This window comes from Rhinopithecus roxellana, chromosome 11, assembly GCF_007565055.1.
Source record: "Rhinopithecus roxellana isolate Shanxi Qingling chromosome 11, ASM756505v1, whole genome shotgun sequence".
NCBI classification, from domain to species: Eukaryota; Metazoa; Chordata; class Mammalia; order Primates; family Cercopithecidae; genus Rhinopithecus; species Rhinopithecus roxellana.
In genome coordinates, this window is record NC_044559.1 from 86,310,873 (window position 1) to 86,336,411 (window position 25,539).

A 25,539-nucleotide genomic window follows, 5' to 3' on the forward strand; every position below is an offset into this window, starting at 1 on the left:
ATTATATTTGGAAGACAGCCAAGTGGATGGAGGGAAGCCCTGAGATTTAGAGGCAGGACCACCTGGCCTTGAGTACCAGCTCAACCATTTGCTAATTGCATATGTGTGAATGTCTCAGATCTCAGCTTCTCCAGTTACAAAAATTAAAAGAGAATGAAACTTAGTGGGCTGATCTGAGCATAAATTGAAACTATGCGTATTCAGAGCATATCTCAGTGCCGGACACATAACAGTTTTATGCCCTTTAGACTTAAATTGTGTCAGAAAACATGAACAAATGTCAACTCCTTGTAATCCTCTGACTAATCTTTACCCTTTTTCTGTACCTTGGGAAAAAAAAGCTGAAAAAGTTTCCTGTCCCAAAACTGTGACTGGGCACTATGTCCTTCGGTCAACTCCATCCACATGTGGGGCATAGCTACTCAACCCTTGCACTCACACTCCTGCCAGCTTCTCCACCTCACTTTCCCCACTCCCAGCTCTTCCCATGTGCTCCGAATCATCTCATTTATAATTAGGTAGAGGTGAAAAGGTTAAATTTTTTATTTAAAAAAAACTTAATATTTTAACACATTGTTGCCTTTGATAACAGTGCAGGCAGTGTACTGAAATCACTGCATCCATAATGACCAGATTGGGAAGTGAATTTTGAATTTGGTATCCTGTCCTGTGTGCATTTCAATCTACTGTATACTGATACTCCATGCGATATGATCTGAAGTAGCAAAAGTTCCGCTTGCTTACTCAGTCCTGGAATTCTAGAAAACTATATATGTTTTCACCCACCTTTAAATTTTTTCAAATATAGCATTACACGTTATTTTTTTTCTTAAGAGATAGTATATAAGGATGGATTCATAATTGGAATATTTTGTGACACAATGTGTTAACTAGGTCTTAGTGTTTATTGAATCATGCACACTCTATTTGAAAGAAATTACATTAAACTTTGTTTATTGTTTTTCTCCAATATGAAGAGAAACTGGGGGAAAAAAAACCCTATAGCCCATGAGAGCCTTTTAATTATATTTAGAAAAATCAGTGTCACTCTACTGCTTTAGTTGTTCCAAATTCAGAATATTTAACATGTGCTTACGTTCACTCCCATTAGAAATATTTGCAAGATGGAGGAAGACAAAAAGACCTAGAGGATACTGAAGCTTTTCCCCACCTAAACGATGTCCACAGATATAACTTTTTGGGTGCTCACAATTTTATAATCCGGTTAAGTATGCTCTAATCACATTTGGTATGGGTGAAAGGTATGGTTTCCTTTTGAAGAGAAGAAAGGTGGTGGTGAACTCAGTTGAACACAGATTGCGAACATTTCCAGGCAGTCTTACAAAAGGATATCAGTCTATTAACTAATGAGGGCATTCTGCCACTTACCAAGTCTGTCTCTCCTAATGGCATATGCAAAAGTGGGAAATGAAATCCAGATACATGTGTGGACCCACTGGATACACCAGCCAACAGAGTCAGGCCAGAAACCTATTTATTACCCAACTCTGCTATGTCCCCACTGTGGCTGCTGGATTTCAAGGTAACTTGACTCCCTCAAGGTTTGTGTCGGCTCAGAATCAGGATTCAGTCATCACAAATAGCTTACCTCCTTTTCTGAAAGGCACAGTTTCTCTACCTGATGACTCCAGCTCCCTTTGAGAAAGGAGAGAAGGAGGATTAAGAGTACACATTCATGACAGCATAGCAGGGTATTTCCCCAAGAGAACCCACTATCATTCCATCCTGCAGAGGGTGTCTCCAAGGTGGTGATGCTTCCCTCACCAAAATACTCCTTCATGCTTCTTTGAAAAGAATGTCCTCTGAGCTCTCCTAGGACACACAACAAGGAGGTGGGTGAGTCACTCACACATTATAAATCTACTCCAACATTCCTGTTCCCCTAAGCCTTCAGATTTATCCTTCTACATTATAACAAGTAAAAGCTGACATCTCAGCTTCCTTGATGTAGACTAATATGGAGTCCAGCTTTCGTGAGCAAATTATGCAACATTTCCCATTTGCTCAAGCTAACATATGGAATTCAGAATCTCTCATGAGTACACCCATATTGATACATTTAGCCATTTCAAAGTTATTTTCCTTCCACCATGGACAAATACACTTCTGTTCCATTTCTGCTCATATATCTTAATTTCTGCTGATATAAGCTAACCACATTTTGCAATTATTTCAGAGTATAAACTGACCTCTCTCATGTCAGACTTAGTACTCATTTCCCTTGATTAGGTTGGACCAGACTGTACTATGGGTCTGGAGGCTGTGTGGGATCTTCTGAAAATAAGCATCCCTTGTAATGTAAGGTTATTACAGTATCCTCAAGCTAGGAGAAGCTAGCTTCCTCAGAGAGGGGTTGAGGAGAAGTATTTGCTAGTGAGGAAGTCTTAAAGGAATTTATGGGGAGGTTCAGAAACTCAGATTCATCTGAATCCACCCAAATTTTTTCATTCCTATACTCAGGGAATCATTCATTTTCTGTTAATGACCTAACACTCATATAAGAAATTGACAAGGATGAGAAGTCAAATTGATTCATAAAATAAACATATTATTTTATGGTAATCATAGAATTCCCTTTCTTATCTGCTCGTAACTGTACTGGAGGTATGTATTTATATTCTACCACTTCTCTAATGTAATAAAAATAGGTAGCATGCTCCATAGTGCCAATAGTAATATTCCCACCATGAGTCTTTTGAAGAAGCCACTTGGTTTCCCAAAGTTTTCTGTTTGACAGCCACATAATTCCAGGGACCATTTGGGGCTTAAGACTTACCAGAAAAAGTTCTCATTGTGGATACTATGGTAGGTATTGGTGAATAATGAAAGTATTTTAAGTAAATGCCAGTATTCAATTCATCATCTCTACCCAGAAGTGACATATCTCAGTATGTTGAGTTTTGTAGGCAATTTATCTTTTGACTTACTCTGCTTACAATCAGAATTTTACCACCAGGAAGTGAGGCTTTGGCTTTGAAGAGGCACAATGTAAAATGTTTGACTAAGTGTGAATATCAGAGAAAGCCCAAATTTCTTGTATGCTGATTATAATGCATTAATTAAAATGTGCTGTCATTTAAAAAGCAAAGTCACAGTTGCTGAGCAGAAAACGAGAGGTTAAGCAAATACAATTTGTGTCTTTATTACCATCCTCAAGGCTCATCAGAGACTTCCTTATGATGTTCTCGAAGGCTCTGAACTTGCTGACCGTGTACCCTTTGTCTTACTCTACCAGGTTCATTCTTTTTCTGACCAATTTAAGACTTCTAAAGATTATAAACAGTGCATTTCAAGAGAAAAAAAGACATTACTTTGCATCCTTGTCATTTCTAGTTATCTCTGGAGTCATTCTGCGTTTGCATTTAGCAAGGGATGTATGTTCAGTTTCCTGCTTCTTGTACCCTTCTCTTGTATTCCATTTCTGCTTTCTTTCCATCCCCTGATGAGAAAAAAAAAAAAAAAAAAAAAAGTAATTGCATCCCTTGTTTCCAGCTGAAAAGTAGAAAAAATGTACAACTGCGCCTGTAGACTTGATTTCCTCATGGTGATCTACTGCAATCAGGAGAGAATTCTTTTGGTAAACAAGTCTAAGGAGGCCGTTCTTGGTAACACATGATTCTCACTGATGTCATTTTACATAGATGACTGAAGAAAATATAACTTGCAGTCTGCTATCTCCAAATAGTTTTATTCTATTCACCAGGTTTCTGGCTAAAAGGCAATACCAATTTACTCCCTTGGATATGTTTTAAGCAATTAAAAATAAAAGAACATATAAACAAGTTATGAAATTGCTTTATTGCAAATGAAAAATATGCAAAGAATTGAGGTCAGATTGTATCAAGGAAAGCATAAAACAGGTTTGCTGTATATATGAGTTATTACTGGAGTATCTTCTTAAATTATGAGGAACAGTTTCTAAGATCCCATGATCTAAAGTATGATGGTTCAATCAAAACTTATGTAATCTAGTCTTAGAGATGAAATCATAAAACTTCCTGGGCATATTCATAAACACAGAGTCCTTAGAAACAAAATGTTGAAAATGAATCAAAAATAAATATCCCCATCAGTTAATTTTTCACTGCCACCTGCCGGACCTTCATTATCTCTTAGAATACCTTACAAGGTGTGGTTTAAATGAGCTGAGAATTTCAATTTTTTCCGACATATTTTCTGGGTTTAATTAGCGTTCAGTACAGTCTTTAACCATCGAAGAGTGGTATGGTAACGGGAAATATGCTAGCTCCTTCCAAATCTAGGGACATAAAACTGTCTTTAAACACATTTACATAAAATTTAAATACTTTAAAAACTGCAACCCCAAGTGTGTGTTTTTAAGAGCTGTAAGTAATTTAAGAGACTCACTGTGGCTTTGTCTTGAACAGATGCCTGAAAGAGAATACATCTAACGGTGAAACAGTGGATGATGAAATTATGTATGTACTTGTGGTACTTATGTTTTTCACTAACTGTTTAAAAAACTGCTTTTTCACTTTGGGACATTTTTCATGGTGTAGGTTGTGATTTTACCTGTTTGCTTTTCTCTTTTGGGGTACAATGGGTTATTTAGCATCATTTAAAAAAAATCAGTTGAGGGGTGCCCATTTAAACAGCCTTTTCTAGTTGCAGTATTTGTTCAACTTGTTCTCTATAACATCTCTTCCTGTAAAGCAAGCAAAGGAAATAATTTGGGGTTTGGGTATAGGAAAGGGAATCTTGTGATATGAATGGTTATGGAAGAAACCAAGTGAAATTTTAAGTATATTTGATGGGTTTCCCTGGAGACTCTTGCTTGGCTTTTTTGGGGGGGATTGGGGAGTGTGCAAATGTATCAAAGAATTAGTAATATTCAGTAATACTAATAGGAACCAAAATTTATTATAATCTTTTACTTTGAAAGTAAAAGTACTATCCCCGTGCTTTATATACATTTATGTACATAATTATATTTAATCCTCATGGATTAAACACTTATAAAGTAAGTGTTACTGTTCTCTTTTTACAGATGAAGAAACTGGGGTACAGAGAGGCTAGAGAGTTTTTTCATAATCACACGGTCAGAGTGTGAAAGATTCAAGAAAGTGGTTTATTTCTGTATGACTGAAAACCTTATGCAATTCATGGCGCTCAGAGCAGTGAGCAGTAGAAATAAGATTTAGTGCAATATTTTGCAAGGGCTGAAGGTAGAGAAGGAAACAAAGGTGAAAATATTAACAGAAGCAATAACAATAAAAATAACCACTAGAATATTGCCATTTAGGACAATTGTGGGCCAAGAATCAAACAGGGACTTTACATAAAGTATATTTATCTTCCTAACCATCCTAAGGAATGGTATTATTATGCCATTCTAAGACCTCACAATTAAAGTCAGGAAAATCAAGTATCTCTCTCAAAGTCATACAACTAGTACGTTTCAAGTACAGGAGTCCAGCTGGGCTCCAAAATCTATACTTAATCTTCTGCCCCATTGTCAGCTATACTTCTGTACTTGTGATTTTTATCTTAGAAAATTATCTTCATGGAATATTTTTTTAAAACCTAGTTTAACATGGCATTTATATAACACAGTCATTGGAGGTATCATTATATCTACAGACCTATTTATTTCATTATTTGCAGTTTAAAAAAAAAAAGGCTTTTTGAAAATAGTGGAGAAAGGCTGGCCACAGGTGTGGAAACCTTCCGTATAAGCCAAAAATCTCTTAATAGGATACTCGTTGGACAAGGACAGAAACTATGATATTACCTGACCAAAATCCTGGGACTTCTTGTAATGCTATTAGAAAACAGAACAAAAGAAATGTGAAGTTATCCTTAAGGGGCCCATCAGAAATCAGGATTCAATATGAAGAGTAGCAAGCAGCCTAAATTATTTGGTGGTAACCTGGAGAAACTGGTGCTATAAAGGGTCAAAATCTGAATCAAGGAGAGATAGACTGTTTTTCTGAAGCTTTCTTAGAGGTCTGAAGAAGAGAATCCTTGAGCTGTAATGTTAAATGTTTGGATGAAAAATTCTTAGGTTGCATCTGTGAAGCTTTTCATTTTGGTTCATAGAAAAAAAAATGTATGCATTTGTGTGTACACACACTGTGTTAGCCTTCTCAGGATGCCATGACAAAATATTATAGATTGCAGGGCGTAAACAACAGAAAGGTATTTCTTACATATCTGAAGGCCAGACATCCAAGGTCAGGGTGCAGAGTGGTTGGATTCTGAAGAGGGCTTTCTTCCTGGCTTGTAGATGACCACCTTCTTCCTAGTGTGTGCTCACAGGCTCAGATAGAGAAGGTGAGGTCTACAGTGACTCTTCTTATAAGGATACAAATCTCTTCAGCCTGGGGTCCTCACCTGGTGACCTTGTCTAGTCCTAATCACTTCCCAAAGACCCCATTTCCAAATACCATCACATGGTGGGGTAGGAGTTCAGCATACATATTTTGGGTGAGCACAAACATTCAGTATATACACACACACACATACATATACATGTGTTGTTGGATAAAGCTTGATAGAGGTGTATATGTATATATATAACATATATAATACATAATAATTACATATTTTCCTAGTTATACATGCCAAAATAGCTTTAGAATCAGATATAAAAATAGAAGTGATGTCATCTCCTTTTACTCTTTACTTATATATAGCACATGACTGTTATTGAAACAGCTGGCAGAAGTGTTACTTTTTCTTCTTTGTGTGAAGCTTAACATGGTGAAATCAGTCAGTTGTTCCTAATCAGCATTGCAGACAGGCTGACAGCAGAAACGCCCCAAACTGAGCCTCTTGTGTCTCTTCAGGGGAGACAGAGCACATCAGACAAATTTATCTTAAGCTTTGACATCTACTGGACACTCTTGCAGCAACCCTTTCTAAAATTCAGTCACAAGTTACTTATTCGAAAAGGTGTTACATAGTAATTTTGCTCCTAGCAAGCTTCTATGGAAATATTATTGATATGTGAAAATGTATATCTCCGAGTATGTTCACTCTGTTGTTACTTACATTAGTAAAACTTTTGAAGTGTCACATTGGAGGAAATATTTAAACCATGGGGTAGCCATATTTCAAAAAAATGTCAGGGAGTCATAAAAGCAATAATTTTATTTAAACACACAAGAGAATAGGAATAGAAAAACATCAGAGGATGAGATCAGAAAAAGAAGCTAAAGTGAACACAGGCGTCTTACTCCCCCTCCCACCACAAATTCAGTTTAATGTCAGGTTAATCTTAGAAAAGAATCTCATAACTTCACTGGAAACCAAGGGAAGATATCAGTGGGAAAAAAATTCTGAGAACTTCTTAAGAAGTAGAAATGAAATGAGATCAGAATCACAGAGAAGAAAAAAGGAAGAAAACCAAAATCCAAAACTCATTTACGAAGAGCACTTGGTGGATGACGCGCCATTTCAGGGAAGCTCAAAGCTCAGATCTAGTGCAGGGGCAGGAGGGAGTCATGTGGAAATGAAAAGGAGAAATGGCGTTGGACAATAAGCTATCGATTTATCCCACCTCGACATATTTGGACTGATCACGGGGCAATGCCAGTGTGTCCACACATGACCAAGGACAAAAGGACAAGCTGTGCTCTGAGATCACGCAGGAGCCCAATAAGGATGAGAAGCCATTAAGTCTGTATTAGTCCATTCTCACACTGCTATAAAGATACCACCTGAGACAGGGTAATTTATAAAGAAAAGAGGTTTTTTGTTTGTTTGTTTTCTTTTTTTCTTTTCTTTTCTTTCTTTTTTTTTTTTTTTTTTTTGAGATGGAGTCTCACTCTATTGCCAGACTGGAGTGCAGTGGCACGATCTTGGCTCACTGCAACCTCCAACTCCCTGGTTCAAGCGATTCTTCTGCCTCAGCATCCCGAGTAGCTGGGATTACAGGTACATGCCACCATGCCCAGCTAATTTTTGTATTTTTAGTAGAGATAGTGTTTCACCATGTTGTCCAGGAGGCTCTCCATCTCCTGACCTCGTGATCCGCCCGCCTCAGCCTCCCAAAGTGCTGGGATTACAGTCATGAGCCACCACACCCGGCCAGAAAAGAGTTTTAATTGACTCAGTTCCACATAGCTGGGGAGGCCTTAGGACACTTACAATCATGGTGGAAGGCAAAACGGAAGCAACACGTGTGTTGCGTGGTGGCAGGTGAGAGGGCATGAGTGAAAACTGCCACTTTTAAAACCATCAGGTCTTGTGAGAACTTCCTCCCTATCATGAGAATAGAATGGGGGAAACTGCCCCCATGATCCAATCACTTCCCCCCAGGTCCCTCCCTGGGCTCTTGGGGATTACAATCTGAGATGAGATTTGGGTGGGGACACAGAGCCAAACCATATCAAAGTCCAACACAGGCCTTTCACCCCCATCACCATATACAGGCTCTTGTAGTCAGAACCAACCGCTACTGGTGAGAATCTGGTGAGGCAGATTCTCACACACACAACCTGGTAACCAAGAATCAAAAACTCAAACACAGTAAAGAAAGGTAACAAATGGGCACCCAAGGAAACTATGTTTTTATTGCAAACTAAATATTTCAAAATAAATTTAGCTAATATTCTTCTGAGATTTGTGTAAAATATGGGAAATTAAACATGTTTTCAAAACAAACATCTCAGTTGAGTTGAATTGCTGAAAAGGAACAGCAATAAAACCAATTAATTAATGAACTAGAATATCAAATAAAACATTTTCCCATCATGTAGCATATTTTCTATAAATTAAACATAAAGTATAAAAGAAATCTAAAGAGATACATAGAATGTATCCAGAAATTCCAACGAACCCTTCAGAAACAGAATATTGTGAAAAACAACATTTATACAGTTAAAGACATAAGAGAGGCTGGAAATAAGACTTTGAAAAAAGTTAAATCTTTAGAAGATTATGCAAATATTTTAAAAGAACCAAATGAAGCTTTCAGGAATTTTACAAAAGTAAAATATAAACCCCCAGTGGCCGGATTAAATAGCAGATAAATACAGAGGCCAAAAGAGTTAGTAAACTGAAGGTTATAACCCAAAAGAGTAAGCCTATAAAAGTCAAAGGAAACGCAGAGCTAGAAATACGTTCAAAAGAGGTTAAAGAACAGAAAAGTCAGGATAAAATAAAATTAATGAATATCTAATCAGCGTTCCAGATGGAAATTTAAAAGAGAATGGGGACATAACAATATATTAAAAATAGTAGCTAATAATTTACCTAGAATCGTGATGTTTACCAATCTTCAAATCCTGAAATCTCATCAAAACCCAAGCAGATTTTTTTTGTTTTGTTTTGGGGTGGGAGGGGTGTTTGTTTGTTTGTTTGTTTGTTTGTTTTGAGATGGAGAGATCTTGCTATTTTATCCAGGCTAGTCTTGAACTCCTGGGCTCAAGTGATCCTCCCGCCTCAGCCTCCCCACATGCTGGGATTACAGGTACACCCAGCCCCCAAGCAGAGTCTAAAGAAAAAAGAAAAAGAAAGAAGAAAGAAGAAGAAGAAGAAAGAAGAAGAAGGAGGAGGAGGAGGAGGAGGAGGAGGACAACGAGGAGGAAGAAGAAGGAAGAAGGAAGAAAGAAGGCAATCCAAATATTCATCCCTAACGATGTCCGTGAAGCTGCAGGGCACTGATGAAGAATGTTAAGCAGCCACAGAGATAGAACAAGTCACCTACAATGGAGCAACATCAGACTAACAAGTGACTACACAGCAGCAACAGTAGAAGATAGAAGACAATGGAATAGTATCTTCCATGGAGGAAGAGAAAATAACCATGAAATTTTATTTCTACATACATCAAAAGTGTCTTTCAATTATGAAGGTGAAACAAAGGTAATTTCAAACATAGACCGAAAGATATTTGCTACTAGTAAACCTTCAACTTCAGCAAAGGAATTAAAAAAAAAAATTTCAGGCACAAAGAAAATTATTTCAGATGGAAAGTCTAAGATGCAAAAAGAAAACTCAACAAAGATGTTGGAAAATTTGTAGAGAAATCAAAATGTACATTGACTCTATCAAACAATAAAAATTTAGAAAAAGAGAAACAGGAGAGAACTAAAATCCTAGACCGCAATAACATATGAACTGAAGAGAATTGATTGGAGACAAAGCTTTCCAAGGCCTTTTTTGTACTAGTTGGGACTGAACTAATGATACTATTGATAAAACTTAGACTGTGTTAAAAATTGTACAAAATTGTAGTCTCTAACTTCCAAATACATAAAAAGAAGTGAAACAAGAATATTTGTACAATCAATATGAAAGTTAAAAAAAGGTGAAACTATTGCACAAATAAGGTGAGTAGAAATAACAATAATGTATTTTGTATTTCAAAAAAGCTTAAACAGAAGATTTTGAATGATCTCACTGCAAATTAGGGGATGAATTTCCTAGTTACATTGATTTCATCATTACACTGTACATACTTGATTGAAACATCACATGATACCTCATAAGCATGTGCAATCATTGTGTGTCAATTAAAAATAGAATAAAAGTTAAACAACAAAAGATGAACAGAAGGAACAAGAAAAGCCAGACAAATAAAGAAAAACAGGCCAGGTGCGGTGGCTCATGCCTGTAATCCCAGCATTTTGGGAGGTTGAGACACAAGAATCACTTGAACTCAGGAGGCGGAGGTTGCAGTGAGCCAACATTGCACCACTGCACTCCAGCCTGAGCATCACAGCGAGACTCCATCTCAAAAAAAAAAAAAAAAAAAAAAAGTAAAACAGAATGATAATGAAAAAATATTCAATCAGAAGAGAATTCAGGAAAGGAAGAACAAAAAGAAAAAAAGGAAAATAAGAAACCATTTAATGAATTATAGAAGTCAAATAAAATGAAATGGATTAAATGTCCTAGATAAAAGACATTCTCTGGTAAGATTTAAAAATAACTAATTGAAATTTCAAAATATACGCTGTTGGATTTGAATTACTAATATTTTTTGATTTGGGGTTTTTAAATTGTATGCTCATGAATGATATCATTGAACTGTAATTTTCATTTTTCAAACTCTAGCTACCTGATTTTGCTAACAAAATTATGTTAGATTTGTAAAATGTAGTTCTTTTTTTCCACTCTAGAGAGTTTGCATATTATTGGAATAATACCTTCCTTAAATGCTTGATAGAAAATACCTAAAAAGTCATATGGGCCTGAAATGTTTATTGAATGGTTTCCTTTTGGGGAGGGTAATATTTAACTATTAATTGAATCTCTTTAACCTTGATACATCTATTCAGGTTTTTATTTCTTTTTCAATATGCTTCGGTCAATTATATTTTCTTGGAAATTACCATTTTTGTTCTATTTTAAAATGTATTGCCATATGGGTTTTATAAATTTTCTCTTGTAACATTTAAAACTTCTACCCCAGCTATAATTATCCTCCTTTACATTTCTAATATTCTTTATCTGTGCTGTGTTTTGATCTTTGATTTGTCATGCGAGAGATTTATCTACTTTATTAGTCTTTGCAGGGATCAGCTTCCTCCTTGTTGATCCTTTCTATTATATCTTTATTTTCAGTGTTATTAATTTTAGCTTATATCCTTATAATTCCCTCTCCTCAACTTTTATTGGCTTTACCTTAATCTTTTACCAAGGCGGGGGATTCTTATTAAGAGTAGGGAAGCAGGCAGGTCGGAGTTCTGCCATTCTGCTGCTTACTTGCTGCAGAGAAAGTTGTGTGCTTCTTCTAGACCTTGGTGATCTTGTGGTGTATGCAGAAGCAGTTGACATCCTTTTTTTCTCTGTCATCAAATTTAGAGAAAACAAAACCAAAAAATATGATAAATTTCTCTGGGATGAAAAGTCGCCAGTTTAAAACACTAGTTTGGAAGGTCAATTAGAGTGTGTGTAAATTTTTTTTTTTTTTATTATTATACTTTAAGTTCTAGGGTACATGTGCATAACGTGCAGGTTTGTTACATATGTATACTTGTGCCATGTTGGTGTGCTGCACCCATCAACTCGTCAGCACCCATCAACTCGTCATTTACATCAGGTATAACTCCCAATTTTAAAATCACAGTATGAGCTCGTTTACAGAAATGATCAACCTCTAAGCCCCTGGCCTAAACTTTCATATTGCTTAAAGCTGAAACATGTTCTTTTAGTACTCATTTCAAAAGTATGTGTTTTATCAAGTATGCATTCAAAGAATTTCTTTGACAATTCTTTTTTACCAAGATGGTATAGGGTTATATTAATTCCATGAAGGAGGTCCATAAAGTTATATCAGTATAAAGGGAATAGTCTGTTTCCATTCCGTAAAAGAAATATAAATGTTTGGTTGGTAACCAGGTTACTGGTGTGATGTTTTTGCAAAGATTCCTTGAAAGACATTTTGTTAAAACATACAAATTAAATTCTTAAATTAACATTGATACCCCTTCCTTAAGGGAAGCATATTTAAAATTAAATTTGTGTGTGATTACCTCAAACATAGCCTTATTAACAGCCACCTAGATGTTTGTGGGTTTTCATGCATTAAATTTTTGTTCCAGATTATTCACGGTTTGTTAATTGGTGTGATAGTTGATGAATATTGATGGTGCATGTTGTGGAAATAATTTCCATATGAAAGGGGTAAGAGCATTTCCTGCCCAGGCAAAACTCCGAAAATAAAAATTAAAAAAAAATTGAAAGCTTGAATTTAGACTATGAGCTAACCCTCTTATTTATCTCTTATTTATCATCTATCTTAAGGATTCTCTATAACCAGTCATCCCAAATGTATGTATTCCAGATTATAGCAGAACATTTTAATGATGTCCAAAACAAATTAGGAATTTAATTTATTCATTAGGGCCCTGTTTAAAAGTCTAATGTGGAGGTTAAATGTTTGCTTTATTTAAATGAGATGTTCTGGCTTTAGAAAAATCTACTAGATTTAACTAAACTACCACCTCAGATGTTTATTTTTCTTATTGTACAACAGATACGCAGACTCAGCCAACATGTTTGTAGAGGGAAAACCTTAATCAACTCACAGGATCTTTTTTAGCAGGATATGATTATTATTTATCAAGTTGATTAATCCACAGATGACTTTTTCATAATAAGTAGTTTTTAAAATTGTAATGAAATTGGAATCTGTTTAATGTCTTTATTATCACAGAGTCACACACCAAATGTTCAATAAATACTTGTTTTGAATTTCTCTCTTTACTACTTTTCTTTAAGGAAACGCTTGGACAGAGGTAGATGCTATTCAGGTGTTATCTCATTTCATCTTCATCAACACCACTAGAAAATCATTAAAAACCTAACATTTTGTGTGATGAAACTCAGACTTCAAAAATTAAGTTGTTCATTTTTTACTTCCAGGATTGTCTTATTTAGGGAGCCGTGACCTTCTTAGAATTACAAGTGGAACACAGAAATTGAGATATTTTACGATTATTTCAGCTATTTTATCTTTTGGACTTGCAAAACCAAAGAAGGTGACACAGGCTCAACATCTTCTTTCCTTGAAATTGGATCAGACTTTCTAAGGTCTCCTTCCTTATCATTAATAGTATACTGCTTATTATCGCATGTTAATTGTATACCCTCAATTACTCCATCATACTCATGGAAGAGGGGATTAAGAGCCAATGGAAAAAAGAATTGTGGGGAAAAGAATGTGTGTTACAGCCACGTCCCTAGATCTTGCATACATTTTGGCAGTAAGACCCCCTATTGCATAGCTGTGCTTGATTTATGGTCAATTTGCATTGTTTATCTTTGCTTTTTTTTTTACTACAAAGATTCCCATCAGTTCATATGTCTTTTTATTTTTTAATCATATTCCAGTTCTTTCCCATTTAATGCTCTATATACTTTTTCCTTTAACCATTAAAAATTAATCAACACCATAAATTATACCCAACACAGCTACTAAGTAGTTGCTGCAGGACTTACTTTTCGAGTTTAATTCTCTTCTCAAAACAGAGGTTCTCTGGAGATATTAGTCTATTGGAGTCTAGCCATATGCATCATTCTTGATGAAAGTATAACTTAATCTTGTTTTTAAAAATAGACTGTTGGGCAAGAGGACTAGTGCATTTCCACATATTCTGAAACCATATGGATTTGAAATAACTTAGGCCCCCTAGACAATTTCTGAATTCCAGACGTACACTTTCTTGTCCCCATTGTGTGGCAGCAGGTCAGTACCTCCTAAAATCCAACCTTTTCCCAGCCTCCCCTGTCTGTGCCCACTGAGCTCATGAACAAAGTGGTGCTGGTGGCAGGGAAACCCAGCAAACAGATTTTGACACATCAAAAGTGTTATGGGGCCGGGTGTGGTGGCTCCCGCCTGTAATCCCAGCAATTTGGGAGGCCGAGGCAGGTGGATCACCTGAGGTCAGGAGTTTGAGACCAGCCTGGCCAACAAGGTGAAATGCCATTTCTAGTAAAAATACAAAAATTAGCCTGGCGTGATGGTGGGCACCTGTAATCCCAGCTAGTCAGGAGACTGAGGCAGGAGAGTTGCTTGAACCCAGGAGGCAGAGGTTGCATTGATCTGAGATTACGCCATTGCACTCCAGCCTGGGCAACACAGCAAAACTCCATCTCAAAAAAAAAAAAAAAAAAAAAAAGTGAAATGGTTACTCTTCTGAGTGTCTATAACTTGCCAACCACAAGGACTAAAAGTCAGTCTCCAATATGGTGCCATAACCTGAGGTCACCAGCCAGCCACCTAGGGCAGGATGATTATTCTGGACTACTTCCATCATGAAAGCAAAATTCTTTATTCTCACTAGTGTAGTCATTTACTCTAGTTATGGATTTGCCTCACCTGCTAGACTTTTAACTCTCTGGCTACTTAACAAACCACTTCAAAACTTAGTGGCTTAACAAAACAGTCATTTTATTATCTTTCATGATTGTGTGGTTGACTGCTCCAGTGGGTAATACTTCTGTTCCATGTAATGTCAGTTAATACTTTTGTCATTGGGCATCTCAACAAGGCTGGAATATCTAAGATGTATACCACTTACAGGTAGTAGATATCTTGAAAGCTGGGGTCTGCTGTCAGGCTGGGCTTTTCTGTCCAAGTAGGATCAAATTATTGCCTCATCATTTGGCCTTTCCACGCAGTCTCTCCAGAAAGGTAGCCAGATTGCTTAGATGACAGATCAAGACAAAAAGAAAAAGGTTACCAGGTTTTCTGAGGTTTAGATACAGAACTACTTCAGTTTGTTTAAAGTAATTACACGGCCAGCACAGTTGTAGGAAAAGGGAAAATAAATCGTGCCTCTAAAAGGGAGTAAAAAGCAAGAAACAAAAACAAAAAAAAAATGACATCTTTAATCTACCACAGGGAGAAAGACATTCAAGATAAAACAAACAACATTTAGGCAGCAAAGGCACACATCGTGTTTATGAGGAGAGATGCAGGGAGTGGACAGAAAAGAATCGTATGAGTTAAGGCTAGCCCAGAAAAGTACATGGTTTTGCAAGCCTCACTGAGGCAGCGGGACTTCATTATAAATGATATGGAAAGAGGCCATCCAGTGATTTTAGATAGGGAGATTAAATGAATAGATTTTCCACTTTTGACAGGTCATGCTGGTTAGAATAGAAAATGGTTTGGCAGGGAGCAGAAGTGGAGGCGGAAAGATCATTGAATATACTGCTGTAATACTGTGGGAGAGAGGCGGGGTTACTTGGAATCAGGTGGGGATGTGGCAATGGAGGAAATCATTCTGCTTCCAAAGATATTTAAGAGAGAGAATCGACAGAGCATTATGTTTGATCAAATGTGGGTATACCAACCTCTGGCTTAAATCACTAGGTAGACGATAATGTCAATTATCAAGACAGAAAACCTGCAGAAGTAGGTTTAGAGGGGAATAATTATGACTTCTATTTTGGATGTATTGAGTTTTAGTTCCCCTGAGATATTTAGATGAAAATGTTGAGCAGACAGTAGGCTATTTGGGTGTGGAGCCCAAAAGAGATCTCTGGGGGTACAGAGTTGGTAAAATCAAGCACTGATGAGAATAGCAGAAAAGGTTATGGATAAGGATGCCTCCCATAGGGAGAATACAGAGTAAAAAGGGGGAAAAATGGTTTACTATCTATCCCCTGGGAGCCTAGTCATTTATAAGTTTAGTGAGAGAGGAATTTCATAGATGCTTAAAGAGCAAAAGCCATGGAGATCAAGGAAAGCTCCAAGGGTATGTGATGCCATAAATAGGAAGGAAGAAAGTGGTGTAAGAATATGAGACTTAGAAAACCCAAAGAAAGGTTTCTGGGGAAAGGATTAGGTTGTGAGAGCAGAAGTACAGACAATTACTAGTTGAGAATTGGATAAGTAACTGCTACTAGCAGTGCCAAGCACTTTAAACGTGACATTGTATCTTACATGTGCACCAACAAGTTTACCTCCAACAGTTTCATGGATGCCAGCAGAAGACATGAAACTCTTAGGCAAAGCTGGACACCATGATTATCCCCACAACTGCATCAATTCCCCAAGCCCCAATTCCCACAGGTCAATGAGATAAGGGCTGGGTGAATTTTGTATAGGAAAGGATTCCTGAGTTTGGATTACCCAAATTTCAGTGGACAGTAAGCCTGTTTGTTCTTTGCTCTGAAGCGAGAGGCTATCTCTGTTGTCCAAGACTATTCACTAAACAACCATCTTTGGAAAGATAGTCTGCAACAAAAAGCTCTGTTCACAAGACATTCAGAAACATGAAAGACGGTCGAGAATAGTCTCCCAATAAAGGAAGTCCAAGAAATGGATCATTGGCAGAGTAAAACAGGCTTACAGATCGTTTCATCTTAATAGTATGCTAAAGGTTTGTGGATATTTGGGCTTAATAGAATTCAGACATCCAGAATATCTAATAGAAGTTCCCCCAATTAGAATGTTCACTCAAGTAATTTAGTTTCTGTTTGTTCACAGGGATTGTCAGCTATAGTGAAAATATCAATGACTGCTTTCTGGAAGTGAAAACAATCCTTCAAAATATGTGAGGGTTTTTGTTTGTTTGTTTGTTTGTTTGTTTGTTTTGGTGTGCTTTGCATTCATAGTGGTTTGTACTATGACTCTCACTCTTTTACTAATTTTTTTCAGTCAAAATTTTTTTTTAAATAAACAAACAACACAGAGGCCTATGTGTCTTGTGTCTTAGCCTGGGTTGTCTGGAAAGACAGCCTGAGATAAAGGCTTCTGTGCAGATGTGTATCTGGAAATGATACCAGGGTGCTGGTGGGAGGAAGAGAAAGAGTAAGCAGAGGAAGAGGCAAGGCTGGTCCATGAGCCTGTTACCTCCACATCTGCCTGTGACGGGCCCTTGATTCCTCCAGACTTTCTTAGAAGTTGTATGAAATGCATCTCAGGATCTTCTGCCCATGGGATCAAAGTGGAAGTGTTTATTTATCTATGGGCTTTTGTTCTCCTTTGGCCAGGTGGGGTCCTTCAGGCACTAATCTCTCAGTACTTTCGGGATGCACCTGCATCACACTGGGAATGAATACCTGTTGGGTTGTATAATGCAGTGCTAGTGGTTAAGAGCACACATTTTGATGGAAGACTGCCTGTAATCAATGAATGGATTTTACTGCATCTAAATTAAGGGGTTGTATTTAATAAAGGTTACCAAATGGGTGATCAACTGGTAGAAAATATTTCCAATATCTGCAGTGAAGAGGGGGTTAATATAACTTCTCAGAGCAGCAGGAAAAGGTAAGCTAACCAATAGACACACAGGAAAAGTTGTGATAATACAATTTACAGAAGGAGAAATGTAACGGCTTAGAAATATTAAAAGAGAAGCTCTACTGAAGTAATGATCAACAACATTCAACCAAAAACAATGAACTATCACTTTAAGCCCATTAGATTGATAAAAATTTGAAAATCAGAATATAAAAATGGTGCAGACATGGAGAAACTAGAACCACAAGCAGTGTTGATGGGATACAAAGGATGCAGCCTTCTAGAAAGACTGGTGCTTAGGTAAATTAAATACATTTGTGTATATGATAATCTTTAGCACTCCCTCTTCTTAAATAGGGACCAGAGCAAATCTCTCATGATTTCATAAAGAGCTGTGTATGAACAAGACTATTCTTAGGGTATGTGGGACTCCAGCAAATATTTTTGGCAGAATTCGGATCTGTGTATACAATCCGATCAGAAAATATATTTAAAACCTCAGGTGTCTACATGAGAATAGTGGCTTATTAATGATAGTTTGGAATGATGAGTACAGAAGAGGTTCTGAAATATTTCTTGTTTGTCTAATTAGTGCATGTGAACATTTGTCATACTGTCTAGGTACCATCTCTTCTAGTTCAGATCCAATAATTATCTCTTCATGTTCATTATTGTCAAACATGCTATTTCAGTCTATTTCACATCTGCTATGAGAAAAAGGAAAAGATTGATATTATTTATAATTCCATGACTCTTAATCACTTAAAAGTAATTTTATTGAAATCACTGTTTTTTTGAAGTAAGATAGATCTTTAGATAATAATATATAATATGGCATATATTATATATTATGTAATATATATCATATTATATATTATATGCTATATTCTATATAATATTATATATTATATGATATACAATGATATAATATAATATATTATATTATATGATATACTATATATATTGTATATTATATAGTATATGATATACTATATGATTATATATGTTATATATTATGATTATATTATATATTATGATTATATATCATATATGATTATATATATCTATAATATAATATAGAAATTTAGAAGAGGGATATTGCTGCCCTCCAAAGCCCAAACCATTGATGTCATTTCATTCTGTTTATTTTACCTGCTTATGTATTGTTTGTGTCTGACTTGCTTGCTGGAAATATTGCTTGTTGTGGTTGAGGGAATAGAACAGAAGATATAGATCTTCTTGCCTGTGCGGTTGCATAATTTCAATTATTTAATGCTGGTTACATCATGACTCAGAACACTATGTCATTAGTTTTGCATTCATTCATCCAAGAATACTGGTATCCAATAGCTATATCAAAGGTTTTCCTCTGCTAGATTGATAATGTCCACAAATTCCAGTCTTAGATTATGCCCGACAACATGGATGATAATTAGTTCTCTTTTCATGTTCAAGTTAAGTTAAAGTTGTTGAACGAAAGCATGGAATGACACGTCATTACTTCTCCTCATCTTTTTGGGTCTAATCACTGTGTTCCTAAGATGTGATTTCTTTCAATGTTGACTACACCTCTGTCTTCCACACACTGCCCACAGTGGAAGGAGGCCAGTGGCCCATGGGCTGAGAGAGAAGACCAGTATCTTTTTCTCAAGGTATGTCTGTCCTTCATCAGTCACTGCTTAAGACCAGACACAGAGAGCAGGATGTCAACCTATTGATTGTAGGCAAGAGGAAATATAGACAGAAAAAGCCTGTTAGAATTCTGTATCAACAGTTTATAAAGGTCTCAAATGCCCTTGGAGGAGATTGGCATTGCCAACCATGGAGCGCTACCTGATATGCAGAGCCCACAGCGGGTGGAGAGACCGTTCTGGGTGCCAGCAGTGGGGAGAGGCATCTGGGTTCACATGCCCAGGAAGAATGAGTACAGGAGCTCTTGAGGGCAGCTGGTCAACCTCACAGGCAAAATAGAGAGTCAGAAAGAACCTCAAAAGGAAGAAAGGGGAACTGGGATCCGCACAAGTCATGGTCCGGTCTCAAGTCACCAACCTTGATACACTGCTGACCTGGTTGGTCCCAGGCACCGTAGGAGGACATAGGACGTTCTGGAGTCTGGATGCCAGGACAGGAACTCCTGGACCTGTATCTAAGGGCATTACTGTGTGGGAGGACCCTCACCACATTTACGGGTTCACAGGGCTACAAGCAGTCTAAGGAAACTTTGTAAGCAAAATGTGGTATATGCAAACAATGAAATATAAAGTGGCCCAAATAGTAACAGATTCACATTCAGTAGCCTAGAGTATCAGACACCCATTGAATATCACTCCCATTTTTTTTTTTTTTTTTTTTTTTTTTGATCCATCCCAAGAAAAACTTTAGTCACTGCCGTGGCAACCACTTTCACATACACATCAGGGAAATGTTCCCAGGTGTTACTTGGCAGTTCCTAATCTTGGCCCATACAAACAAAACAAAACAAAAACTGTTTCCTCCCTGGGGCTTCTCTGAAGCTGTGGTAGGAAGTGTCTACAGAATAACTCCCAGCATGATGCAGGTGCATCCCCAAAGTACTGAGAGATTAGTGCCCGAAGGACCCCACTTGGCCAAAGGAGAACCATAGATAAATAAACACTTCCACTTTGATCCCACGGGCAGAGGACCCTGAGACGCATTTCATACAACTCATAAGAAAGTCCGGAGGAATCAAGGTCCCGTCACAGATAGGGCCCATCACTTTGGGTAATAGGCTCATGGACCAGCCTTGCCTCTTCCTCTGCTTACTCTTTCTCTTCCTCCCACCAGCACCCTGGGATCATTCCCAGAAACGCATCTGCACAGAAGCCTTTGTCTCAGGCTCTCTTCCCGGACAACCCGAACTAAGACATAACACACATGGGCCTTTGTGTTGTTTGTTTATTTAAAAAAAAATTTTTTTTTGACTGAAAATAATTAGAAAAAAGAGTGAGAGTCATAGTGCGTTCCTACTTAAATGGATGCAAAGCACACCAAAATAAAAACCAAACCAAACAAACAAACAAAAAACAAAACCTCACATATTTTGAAGGATTGTTTTAAAGCCACACATATATTTAAAGCATTAGAGTGAATACAGTGAATATATTTGAAGGGTAGGAAAATAAAAGGAATTGGGAAATAAAGTGGAAGGAAACCAAATAATGATGAAAACAAGCTGAGATCTGAAAAATTATTTACTCAGCTCAGTGCCCCTGATGTCCAATATTTTATGGAAAAAGAGAGAGAAGCAGAGAAAAAAGAAAAAATGGATATGTCTCGAACAAAAGACGATATCTTATGCCATGAAATACTCTTTAGCTTTCTAATGATTTTGAGGAAAAATACACACTTAAGAACAAAGAGGAGGGGTATATGACTTTCCGAAGGACAATTACAGCTATGCCTCTCCAACATCCTTCCCTATTTATGGAAGTACCAGATTCTTGTTTACTGAAGTATCTTGTTAGTCACGGGTTTATACTCTGGATGCAGCACGGAATATTTGGGCATTTAGAAGAGGGATATTGCTGCCCTCCGAAGCCCAAACCATCGATGTCATTTCATTCTATTTATTTCACCTGCTTATGTATTGTTTGTGTCTGACTTGCTTGCTGGAAATATTGCTTATTGTGGTTGAGGGAGTAGAACAAGAAAAAGAGACATCCTGTTCTAAAATTAGCAATGCTGGCTGGCTTCTTCATATATAAGCATTCTACATTTTTACCCAGCCTCTCTGGGTATTTCCAGAACGACTCTAATTACTTTGCCAGCATTTTTCACATTTACATCTTTCCTGCTTTTTTTTTTTTCTTAATGTGTTAAATGTTATCAGAAAGGAATCAAGAAGAAAAAGGGGAAAAGACAAATAAATGTGGCCTGTGTTTCCCGATGCACTGGTGAGACGTCCAGCTTCAGTCTGATCTTTGGTTAAATTTCCTAACAGCGAAAGGCATGTATGGTGGCTGATTTGGCCAAGACTCTTTCTCAGAGAAAACAAAGGAAACTTTGGGTTGACAGGGATAATAGAACTTCCTATTCCCATGTAAGTGTCTTAAGAGACAACATGGAAAGAATGTGTATAATTTACAACAGCTGAATTGTCTCCCTGTAATTTATCCTTGCCCCAACAAATCAAAGCCTTTTCTATCATCCAAATGAAGGCAAGGAGCCACATGTGTGTGTGAGCAGCATGAATGCCTGCGCCCCGAGCTGAGAGCTGGAAACCCTGTGGGACTCTTCCCAAGACAGCTCACCCCTGGCCATGGAGTTGCTGTCAGGACCACAGAGCCTCTTCTGGGTGATGCTTTGTTCCAATCACTCATGTCTCTTGTCCCTAAAATTCAAGTCTCACAGCTAAACATGTGTAAGTTTAGAAAGATTCTTTCAGCCCTTTTCAAATTTAGAATTTCCCTGCTAACAGCCAGGTGACATAAAATTTCAGTAAGCTCACTTTAAGTATCTTAGTGTTTCCTCATAACTTTCTCCCCCAGGGGAGCACCAGGCACCTTGGACAATTATGGGATGGCAGAAAAACAAAAAACAAGATTTTGTAAGAAAACATACTGCCATAAATCCCACCTTTGCTGCTTATGAGTTGTACAAGAGAGACAGATTTTCAAAACCCTATGTGGGTCTTCATATCTACAATAATGGAGGTCATATGTCACTGTCCCTTACACTTAGGAGAGTGCCAGGCACATACTAGGGTTTTCCATCATTACTTCTCTTTCTTATTTGCTACTGTTCTTCCTGCCTTAATACCTAGGAGTGGTAGCTTTCATTCCTATTGACAGAAAGCATATCTAAGCTACTCGTAATTCAGTTCCTTATGTTCTCCTCCCTCTTAATTTTTTTTAAATTAACCCTTTATTCATTACTTTTGGGGATGGGAGCATGGAAACTTTCACCACTGCAAGAGAATGAGTGCTCCACGTTAAAACGTTTTAAAATAGTCTATGCCTTTTTAAAACTATGAAAGGGATACTATAGTAATTCTAAAAGTTATTTCATCATATACACAATGAAATAATGGTATTTTTCTTTCTTTTCTGCCAAATTTAATCTGCTGTAAAATTATTTCACCATATACACAGTGAAATAATTATATTTTTTTTCTTTTCTGCCAAATTTAATCTATAAGCCTCTACTTCCCCTGGTTAAGGAAAAAATTCAGTCTCCATCACTATCAAGTCACCTCCATCTCTTCCATAGTATAAGGCAAGAATCCTGGACTTCTATGGGCAGAGCAGGGTTGGAGTCCTACGTTCTCATTGTTGGTGCAGGAGGCATGGGCCCCCACTGTCTGGCAGGCATTGGTACTCTGAGGAAGAGTTGCAGAAGCTCCCTTTTCTTCTCTTGAGGTCTCAGTGTTTGATCCATGCCTGAAGCCCTGCAGCACCCGGGGCACTCATAATCCCTGCTACAATTAGTATTAACTACGTCTTGGCATGGTGAGATGCTTTCCAAATTCTCTCTACCTAGGTTTGGCTTGCATTTACCTCCTACACGAGTTGATCACAACGATTTGAGGCCAAGACCTCATAACTCAAAAAACTAAACACAGCTACAATTTGGGGGTTGGGAGAGGAAAAACAACTTAATCTCCTCCAAGTCCTTCTAAGCTCTTAAGCAAGGAGATGATACATACATTAATCTCTCCACATGTGAGCTGATACTTTTCTCATCATTTCTTTTTCTTGGACATTGTAAAATTAATTATGCATACATAATAATTATATATGCTTGTGGGGTACATGTGTGCATGTAATATTTTGATACAGGCATACAATATGTAATGATCAAATCAGGGGAATTGGAGTAACCATCCTCTCAAGCTTTTTTCAGCTCTTTGTATCAGGAACATTTCAATTCCATTCTTTTAGTTATTTTAAAATAGACTATAAATTATTGTTAACTATAATCACCCTATTTGCTACTGAATATTAGATCTTATTCATTCTATCCAACTGTATTTTGTACCCATTAACCACCCCCCACTTTATCCCACACTCTCTATTACCTTATCATCCTCTGACAACCATCATTCCACTCTCTCTGAGTTCAGTTTGTTTAATGTTTAGCTTCCACATATCCCACACATAAAGAGTGGTAGTCTACCTGTATGTGAGTACATTTTAATATGTTACCTCTTTGATATTTTTACCAAACTTCCTTGTAGTGTTCTTTTTCTAAGGATATTAAAGTTGAGGAAATTAACATTTAGAAAGATTTAGTGATTTATTCAAGTTCACTAAGCTAGTAAATGATGGAGAAAGAATTTAAACTCAGGACTGTCTAATCCGAATAATGGCATTCTTTCAATTACATCATGCTATACTCCAATCATAGAATTATGATGACCACTGTACTAGTCAGTGTTTTCCAGAGAAACTTAACCAACAGGATATATATATAAATGAATAATATATTAGACATATATAATTACATATCTATTATACATATATTTTATATATAGCTAATATATATCTAATATAACATATTAGATATATAATGAATATATATGATGTAATGAATATGTAATGAAATTTATTACAAATAATTGGCTTAAGGATTATGGTAGGTGGAAAGTCCCATGATCTATCATCAATAAGCATTAAGAACCAGGAAAATCCATGCTGTAAATTCTAGTTTGAGTTCAAATGAGACAGCAATAGTACAGGATGGTTACAGGAGGATAGAACATTCCAGACAGCAGTTTCACATACTTGCAAAAAGGAAACTGTTGAAATAGCTGCATCAGTTAGGGGCCAATAAGATCCTGACAACCACAGTGTGGGCCAAGCCGCCTAAGACAAACTGGACTCAACACGGCACTGGATTTGACCTAAGTTTCACCTAGGACTTCATTCTATGCTCATTAACATACTAAAGCACACACCCGTCAGTGACATGACAGTTCCAGGATAATACGGTTTGGCTGTGTCCCCGCCCAAATCTCATCTTGCATTGTAGTTCCCATAATCCCCACATGTCATGGGAGGGACCTGGTGGGAGGTAATTTAATCAGAGGGGCAGTTACCCTCATGCTGTTTTCATGATAGTAAGTGAGCTCTCAAGAGATATGATGGTTTCATAAGAGGCTTTTCTCTCTTTTGCTCAGCACTTCTGCTTGCTGCCACCATGTGAAAAAGGACGTATTTGCTTCCCCTTCTGCCATGATTGTAAGTTTCCTGAGGCCCCCCTAGACATGCTGAACTGTGAGTCAGCTAAACTTCTTTCCTTTATAAAGTACTCAGTCTCAAGTATGTTTTTATTAGCAGCTTGAGAAAAGACTAATACATGGGAACACCTATGTTTTGTGTAAAAATAGGTGACACCACAGCTATGAGAAATCTTTATCTTTTTCCAGGAATCTTCATGAATGTTCCACCCCTTGGTTAAAGAAACCCCTAAAGGTAGAAGCTGCAAACTTCATGGTATGATTCATTCTCCTGATTATAAAAAAAAAAAAAGTGTTAAAAAAAAGTGTATACTTTTTGCTTTACAATAAATCTCCATACTTTGCCCATTTTCTGACTCATTCTTGATTTCCTTATTGTAATGGTGTCAAGAACCTGGGCATCAAGTGGGATTAAGATCCTACTGGCATTTGGGGACCTCTCCTAGCCTATCAGTATCACAGAGGCCTGAGAACCAAGAGTGCCAACAGTATGAGTCTGAGTCCAAGAGTATTAGACTGATGTTTCAGCTCAAGCAGTCAGGTAGAGACTTTTTGATTTTTGTTCTATTCAGGCCCTCAGTGGGTTGGATGAGGCCCACATACATTTGGCAGGACCATCTGCTTTACTCAGTCCACCAATTCCAATGCTAAT